Source organism: Helianthus annuus, chromosome 14 (genome assembly GCF_002127325.2).
Source record: "Helianthus annuus cultivar XRQ/B chromosome 14, HanXRQr2.0-SUNRISE, whole genome shotgun sequence".
Lineage (NCBI taxonomy): Eukaryota > Viridiplantae > Streptophyta > Magnoliopsida > Asterales > Asteraceae > Helianthus > Helianthus annuus.
In genome coordinates this window covers 31,847,078-31,857,045 of record NC_035446.2, presented here as the reverse complement: position 1 = coordinate 31,857,045, position 9,968 = coordinate 31,847,078, and positions in this window count along the sequence as shown.

Genomic DNA, 9,968 nt, shown 5'->3' with positions numbered 1-9,968 from the left:
ACCACTAGAACGGAATTCACAATCTTTTTATCAACCAATGACTCATCTGATTTTATGGAATCAGATTCATTGTCAGAATTACTCTCAGATTTAACAACCCATTTTTGTTTACTTAAATCACCTCTTCTTTTGTAAAACCTTTTTGAACTTTCTCCTTCCTCAGAAGTAGAATTTTCAAACTTTTTAACAATTTTTACAGATTGTTCTTTCTTATCAACACAAGCTTCTCGCAAAACAGAGTTAGAAGAAACTCCCTGTATTTGGTAGTTCGACTTGGGACAATTCCATGCTATGTGTCCAACGTCTTGGCATTTGAAACAGGTTCTTCTGTCAACTCTTTGAGTAGATTTTCTCACATTCTTCTTCACTTCAGCAAGAAACTCTTGATTTGACTGTTTCCAGAAAGGTTTCTTCTACTCATCTTCAGAACTCCCACCTGAAACAAATTTTGTTTTTGGTTTATAAGTTTTCTGATTTTTATAATTTTTTGACGAATTAAAACCAAGACCTTTCTTTTTGAGATTACCATTATGGTTTGGTTTCTTTTGGAAACTATAACCACAACCATAACCCATTTTCTTATTTACTCTTTGTTGAATCCTTGAAGTGTAAGGTTTAGGTTTTACAGAAAGATTTAAATCTTTTATTTCAAAAATATTAATTTCTGTTAATTTGAAAACCTTTTTGATCATTTCAGTTTTAACACTTCTTATTGGGAATTCCTCATCAGAATATAATTTGTCTGAATCATTCAATGTATATGCTACTTTGACTGATTCGTCATTCAAATTAGACTTTGATAACAAGAATTCTTTATTGTAAACCCTCTTAACCAGCGAACTCGGACTTTTCTCAGACGAACTCGAACTATCTGACTTAGACTCCGACTTTGACTCTTCATCCATATCCAACACCTGATCGACAACTCTCTTAACTAACTCAGACTCATGATCAATGTCAGACGCTGTGAATGTAACATCAATATTGTCTGGTAATTCATCAGTGATTTCAGAATTTAATTTGATGTTTAGAGCCTTGTCTACTTGTTCCTCATTTGGTTTCCTGGGGGAATAACTTTCAAAGATAGGAGGCGGACATCTGTTATACTTGACACTTTGTGGCTTACCAGTATCCTCTTCTTTGTCTTTCTTCTTCTTGAAAGCTTCAAGACCTGCAACAGTAGGATAAACACGACCAATCAGATAATCACAAGTAGTATAACTCAAAAGTAATCGGTTAATCCTTTCGCTCTCAATCTTTCCAAGTTCCAGCTCCTTCTTCAGATTCGCACAATATTCAATATAGTCATTGATGACACTTTGCTTCGTCATTAAAGTTACACTCATTTTGTCATTTGCTTTTTCAATTTCTGCATTTGTCCTTTTCAGACTGTCAACTGTCCTGTTCAGTACATCGTATGACTCTTTAACATACTTCACATCAGACAGTAAATCTTCCTTCATTTTCTCTAACTCAGCAATCTTTTTGTCTTTCTCATCACAGTCTTTGCAAGATTCTGAACATTTCTCACAAGGCTTAGTAACTTCAACCACCTTTTCAACTATCTTGTCGACTTCGACAGTCTTTTCAACTTCTACAAGTTTCTCGACCTCAACATTTTTTTCGACAATCTTTTCGACTTCAACTATTTTCTCAACTTCCACGAGTTTCTCGACTTCGACAATTTTCTCGGCCACTTTCTCTATTTCAACAATCTTTCCTGGTGCAATCTCAGCAATTGCTTCATCTTTTGTTTCTCCAGCTTCTGTCTTTTCAGCAACTTGCATTTTTGCTGCTTCCAGCTCTTTCCTCAATCTTGCCAACTTTTTCTGATAGAGCATCTCCATTTTATCTGCAAAAAACAAATTAAAACTAGTCAGATCAATGCCTTTTCTAGCTTTGTTGAGATGTTCTTCCTCATCATCGGTATCCACATCACTTCCAAGATCAGGAAATATTGGGATTCTTTTCTCACTAGCCTCTTCACCTAGTATTCTAGCAACAAAGCCTGAATCAGGTGGAATGTATTTATCCCAACTAAAACCCTCTGCAACTTTTTCATCATCTTGATGAATCAGTAACGCCTTTTTCTTTCCATCGTCAGTAGCATGAGCATGTGAAATTTGAGGTTGTTGAGTAGTCTGATGGAAAATTGATTTTTGATAATAATTGTTTATGTCTTGATTCCCGGTTGCTTCTTTACTTTTGCACTCTCGTTTAAAATGACCTTTTCCTTTGCAACGGAAACAGGTAACTTTTGATTTATCAAATCCCAACCGAGAGGTAGCCATTCCTCGAAATTCATCTCTACCAGTAATCTCTTGAAACTTTTCAGCTCTCCTCCAAGCACTCGCTAAACACCATTTAATATCCATCACTTCAAGTTCTTCAGCATCAATTTGGTCGTAATCTTCTTTGGTAAGCATCGGATTGCCAATCTTCCCACCAATTAAACTTTCATAAGATTCTAACATAGTAACCAATGATGCCATATGCTGCTTGGCAACTTCCGGAGACAAATTCTGACCATTTTGAATGTTCAAAGTAACATTGCACTGCAGATTTGTAGAATTTTGCTTCTGAGGGCTAGGTGTGTTGCTGTTTGGATCAAAGCTTGAGAATGGTGAAGTAGATCCACCACTTTGAGTTGTAGTACTTGCATTTGGACTTACAGAACCATCATCACTAAATGCAGTACTAATCTTTGGACTTTGACTGGGAGTGGTCTCAAACTTGTTCCCTCGATAGTACAGACTGACATCTTGCTTGGCATTTGGATTTGTCATGATAGCAGTTCTTTGAATATCCAACTCCTGTTCTTCAATCTTCTGAATAAACTGTGCCAAGTTCATACTCTGAGTTTTCCTCAAAAGTTTCACAATCATCAGATAAGTTCCCCATTTTTGTTGAGGTAATGCCTCTGCTAACTTATCAACCCACTCATCATCATCTTTCTGAATATCCAATCTTTTCATTTCTAGAACCAGATGACAGTATCTATCTATTGTTTCCTTCGTGGTTTCATGATCAAATGCAGTAAATATATCAAACGACTTCTTCAATAATGCCTTTTTGTTTTTGATCATATCAGCACTCCCTCGGAATTTCTGAAGTAAAGCTTCCCAGATTGATCTAGCAGTTCCATTATGTTGAAGTAAGACAAAGATGTCTTCTTTAACAGCTTGTTGTAAGATGCTGATCATCATCTTTTCACTAGTGTATTTCAACTTATCAGCTTCGGTAAAATCATCAAACCCCTTTTCCAACCCACGTTCATTCTTTGGTTTCTCGTAATCTTTCTGTAAAGAACACCAAGCATCGAATCTGTAAGCCTGTACCCAATTCTCAAAACGGTTTCTCCAACCCTGAAAATCTTCGATATACATCAATTTTGGCGGTTTCTGATGAGTACCCGTCTCATTCTCACTGTATACGGTCTCAGCAGCAGTAACAGGGGCAATCGGTGTTGCGAAAGCATTGTAGAATTCTTCAGCCATGATTTGATAACACGTTTTTCAATAACAGTGACAGATAAGCGAAACTAGTTGTTCACACAAGCGAAACTCTTTTATGTCCTGATTAGCGAAACCTTGATTTGATCACTGAAGCGAAACCTTGATTTGATCACTGAAGCGAAAACTCAAATATGTTTCTTGAAGCGGAACCTATAAGCGAAACACCAAAACTGTCCCTAGAAGCGAACCTTTCAAGCGAAACTACTGATATTTGAAGCGAAACCTCACTTCTGATGACACAGAAGCGGAACCACAATGCAATTTGAAGCGGAATTATCAAGCAAAAACCCAAATTGACACTTGAAGCGGAAACTTGAAGCGAAACAATCAAGTGTTCATTGAAGCAAAACCTATTCGGAGGTCCATTTGATCCATTTTTAAGGTGAATTTTAAGCTCAAACTTTCAGGGATCTGACTGTGATCAATTATCTACAAACTGTGAAATTTTGAGCAGATTCCGACCGGTACAACTTTCTGAAATGATAAAAGAAGGTGTAGAAGTAAGAAAACACGATGAAATCCAGCTGATTTCTGTAGAAAACCTCCTCCCAAGCTCTGATACCACTTGTAGGATCGCGAATTGACCCGGACGAGTCCTTCAGAGGCTTTCTTCTATGTTTCAGGTGCGGAATTACAAGAAACACGGATAGAAAACAGCTGTATCTTTACTCAAACTGCTAATTGTATTGATTATAAGCAAATACACGCAGTTCTTCACACCGGCAGCACCTCGGTATGGAATTCATCAAAGACACACTATGTTTCGCTTGACAAGACTATTTATAGATGTTGAGGTTTCGCTTGAATGTACATGACATTCAAGCGGAACCTTCAACTTGACATTCAAGCGGAACCAAACACGACATTCAAGCGAAACTATCCTATGTGTACCTATAAGCGAAACCTATTACATACACATATACAATCTCCTGTTTTCTAGTAAAACGTGCCCTGATCTAACAATCTAAGACTAAGACTCGATCCAAGACGAAGTCAACAGATGTAGTGCACCAACATTAAGTATGTATATTTTTGAGGAAAATATATATATTTATTGATCACCAAAATTTTGTGCTAAGTGTATGTAGTATGTATTATGTGTAAATAGTGTACTAGGACTTGAAAATACACTAAATACTCCTGAGGAGTGAAAATACACATACAACATGCATAGACAAATACAAGAGAATATATTTATGAAAATATATTACTTGATAGATTATATAACTTGGACAAGTTATGAACATGAAATGAAGTTTTGGACAAAATACATAATTCGGGTGAAAAATACAAGATACTTATATTTATTTTTGAGAAAACAATATAAGTAAGATACATAGTTAAAAATATAAATTATTTTTAACACACAAAGAATACATACATAAAAGATGGTGACTTGTACTTGTGCGATGCAAGTCTAGTGACTAACGTTAATAAAACACGTATAGGTCACGACGCTATATAAGCAAACCCGGTGAAGTTTACCGGCGTAAGAAACACAAAGTTGTGAGTTCATGCTCCCCCTTTTCTTTTAACTGTTTTCAGTTTTATAACTTTGGGGGTGAAGTACATGTTACTAAATGTTTACAGAAAAGTGAGTTCATGTCCCCACTTTTAAACTTTTACATACCTTTTAAACTTGGGGAAAATACATGTGTTATGGTATGATGGATACAAGAACTAAGGAATGATACTTGAAATCGTGTCATGAATAGGGTACCAGAAGCACCATTAGTCATGTACATACTAAGACCGCAGAACAAAAGGTCAGATCTAATGGGTTTTCGGGCAGCCACACTCTTGGTGATAACTAGTACCAAGTAGTGCTTTTGTGTCCCAGTCATGAATCGACAACTAGAAAAATGCCTATGGTTTGGATGCTTCCTATGTCGTGTCACATGTTAATGGCCTTGAAACCCATTAACAATCTCGATACTTACAGAAATACTTGATACATACCATGTTTTCATACAAAGTATACAAACGTTCAATACAAAAACTGCATGAATTCACACCAACATTTTGTTGACGATTTTCCAAAAACTCACATGTATTTCAGGTAACTAAAGTGGATGTGCGCGCGGTCTTACTCTTGCTCGTGGATATTGTTTAAGTTTATCTTTGAATAATGTTGTAAACTTTTTAGACAACGTTTTATGCTGTGATGTAAACTCCAACTTAATCTATGTTTTCAGTTACGTAATGTTATTGGCATTTGAAGTTATTTTTCTTGAGCATGTAGTATGTTTACCATTCGTATGCAATGAGAACCTTTCATGATCACACCTCGTGCTTCCGCCTAAGAAAGGGGTGTGACATGATTGATGAACGAACTAACATCAGATGGAAGTACAAGGGGAGAATGTTCCTAAAACGGCATATCGAACGCGATGCGGCCATTGCAACTTTGTATTCCATAACCTTTGGGTTAATCAACACACCAGCAGTTTTATGGATCACATGAATCGACCGTGCTTATCGAAGACGTTTTAAATTATTTCCAGGAGAAAGGAACATCATGAGCGGCATTTGTATCTTATTTTAGAGCTCCTGAGGGAAGAGCCACACCGCGCGAAGCCCTGTAAAATGTCATGTAATCAACGAAGTGGAGAAGTATGCGTGGATCTCGCTAAGATCCATTTCATTAGAAACTGATCGACACCAAAGATTCCGGCGGGATGCAGCAATTCCTTGGTTTCGCTAGAGACTATCGTAGATTCATCATGGGATTTCGAGGATTGCGCAGCTTTAATCTCTTTAGCACAGCAGGGTGTTGTGTATTCGTGGGAGATAAAACAGGAGAACGTCTTTTCAGCTCTTGAAACCCGACTCTATAATGCACTAAGCAACGTCTTTACCCAAGGGTACGGGTGATCTAGTGGTATACCATGATGGTTCGAATCGGAGACCTAGTTGTACACCGATGCAACACGAGAAGACGATGACGCACGTAGTGGATTTACGAAGGATAATTTCATAAGTCACAACCTGCGATGGAAACCATGGTCTTTGGATTTAAGTGGGAGGCATTACTTGGACGGTACCAAATGCACTACTTAGACCGATCACAAGGGCCTCCCGTGTACCCTTGTTTCGAAAGAGCTAAACATGTGATGACATCACCAGATGGAACTCCTGAGTGGTTACGACTATGGAACCTGAACACGTAGGAGCATGCAGCTCACTATCGACTCTAGCCTACCCGATCAGATTCGCCCTGTTCCAACTGAAGCATTAAAGGAAGAGGAATTTCAAGTTGGGTCCATGTGGGGCATGGAAGAGCAACTTTTGGCAAGTTGGACGATATTCGCTACTTCATGGAACGTATACGTTTTCCCCATTATACTGCAACCGTAGGGAACTTGAGTGGAGCAAAGCACACCTGCCTCGATGTTCTAGTCGCCTGGGTCTTGATAAGGGATTCTAGGATTTATAAATCCTGTACTGGCGACCGGGCATGAAAGCCCACGTAGCCGAGTATATGAACGATGTTTGACTTGTGCGAAAGTCAAAGTGGAATATCGGAAACCTACTGCCTTGTGCCAACAACCAGAAACACCCATATGGAAATGAGAACAGACTGGCATGGATTTTTTCACTGGTCTACTTACAACTCGAGAACGGAAACAATATCACCTGGGTGATCGTTGATTGTCTCACATAGCCAGCATACTTTCTTGCAATCAAGGAATCTGACGAGACTTCACAGCTTGTGAATCTTCCTCTGAGAGAGGCGGTTTTAGGCACGATGTGCCAACTCCTGTTACCTTTGAGTTTGATCCATACCTGATTTATGACAGGCAGTACATAACACTCTTGGCTCACGTCTAGACAAGAGCATTACTTATCATCATAGGACGAACGGTTAGAGTAAACGAACCATCCTGACACTGGAAGACATGCTGCAAGTGTGTGTATGATTAAATTTAGTCAAAACTGGAAGGACGCTTACCTCTAGATGAGTCCTGCTGCAACAGATACCATCGTAGTATTCAGACAACTCTGTTTGAGGCATTGCGTGGACGATAATGCCGACCTCCTTGTTGGACTAAGGTGATTGACAACTTAATCATGGGTCCAGGACTTGCCCTTGAAACTCTTGGGAAGATAATTTAGATTTGAATTTGTGAGACAACAACGCGTGATCGCCAGGAAACCTGATAACTTAGGAAACACTAGGAGTTCGCTGCAGGCGAACGTGTCATATTGGAAGTCTCACCCTGGGAGGGTGCAATGCGCCTTGGGAAGTGTGGCAAGCTTAACTTACGTTATGTTGGGCCATTCAAAATTCTGGAACGTATTGGCAAAGTGGCGTACAAGCTCAAGTTACCTGTTGAGTTGGGTAACGTCCATAATGTTTTTCATGTTTCGCAACTAAAGAAGTGGTGGTCCGATGAAACACTTGTTGTAGCACTCCAAGAACCGAAAGTCGACGACAACTTGCAGTTTGTCGAGGAACCCATCGAAATCGTGGAACGGGAAGTTAAGGTTCGTAAGCATAGTCCTTTGACCATCGTGAGAGTTCGTTGGAACTCAAGACGTGGACCGGAGTTCACATGGGAACGTAAAGATCTGGTAAAGCTCTAATATCCTCAACTGTTCAGGTGGTTGAACCAACTTTTGCTGTCATTGGCGAGTTTCGGGATGAAATTCCCTTTCAAGTTGGGGATGATGTGGCACCCAAGGAAAATTCACAGTCATCCTGATCTAGCACTTGTTTCACAAATCTATTTTCACAGTTTAGTATACGTTGTATCTTGTGCATGGTGTTTGAATGACTAAATTGTTTGGTTGTTGTATGAAATTTAAGAGTTGTATTGTGTTAATGTTTAGTTATAGCATGGCACACACTTGTTTATGAAAAACCCAAGCTAGTCGATGAAAAACTAGGGTCTTTCGCCCCAAACACCCCACAACGAAAAAGGGTCCCTCACCAAGAGGTCATTCGCCATATAAGGCCTTTGGCCCAGATCGTGTGAGGCCCAGAATGGCCAGATCCTTATTTTAGTGTGTATGAGATATCATATCACGTAACTGCAATTTCTACAAACCCTAAGACACTCGACACTCTCTGTGCGTGACGTCGCCTAGGTCTCGAAGTCATTCGCCTCCTAACAAACGAATCAATCCAGTACTCCGGGTAGTATCTTATTCTTATTCATTTGATTTATGCCCGATAAGTGGAATTCTGTTGATTGTGATTTTCTGTGAATTAGGGTTCCGTTAATAGGTTGTTAGATATATAATGCGGTGGTTCCGATGATTTTGTACACTTTCATGTTCGTAATGTGATTCGTTGATTTCGTGTAATTAGTTGATGGCATGATAGATTAACATCTGATGGTATATGGTTAATCGTGGAATGAATCTGAATGCTTGATGATTAACATCTGATGTTACGTTTTAAAGTTTGATGAAACTGATGTGTTTGGAATGAATGTTTGATGATTACTCAAAACTAGGATGTTCAATCGTGGATTGATTGATGATGAAACTGTTAACTTGTTAATTGTTGTTAGAAGATCATAAGAGTTGTAACTGTTTGCTACCTGTGAGGATGGGCGAAGGAAGAGCTCCGACGAAAGACCCTCCCCACGAAACTACCCGTTGACGAACAACCCTGGTGTTTCGTCATCTGCATGTCGACGAAATACCTTAGTATTTCGTCACCCATCATGTCGACGAAATACCCTAGAATTTCGTCACCTCCCTGTCGACGAATGACCTTGATGTTTCGTCGCTCTAGAGTTTCGTCGTTAGGATGGAACCTCATCAACAGACTATGGTTTATCATGTGTATGAAACTTGAATGATTATTATCTGCCTGTGAGTGATGTTAATTATGATTGAAGAAACATGACTTGCTTATGATGGACATCTCAGTTAACTGTTAAGTACTATTGTGAAACATGCATGTGAATAGTGAACTTATCTTTACGTGTGTTATGAATGATCGTTATCTGATATGCGATGATCCTTGCTACGAATACACACTATGAACATACGTGAACAACGTGAACGTAAACTGATTTCGTGTACATGAACATCATAGCCTTTGACTGATTATGTGTGAACAAGTAACCAATCCTACCGAGCAAACCAAGGTGAGTTCACTTCCCTCAAAACAAGCATGCGTCCGATGGGGACAATCAAACTGACAAAACTTGTAAACGGATTTTCGTAAACCCATATCCTTGTAGGGGATATGAGGCAGTTTTCAAATACCCACATCCTTGTAGGGGATATGAGGCGGATTTCACATACGCATATCCTTGCAGGGGATATGCAACGGTTTTCAGCAAACGTTAATGTTGGATAATACACTCACTCTCTATCACTTAAGTCCCATCATACTACCGGGTTAATTGCTTGTAGGGCAACGGGGTTATTAGTTGATAGCGCTATTAGGTTTGGCACCCTCAAGACGTACCTGGATAGGACAGGCGTGAACTA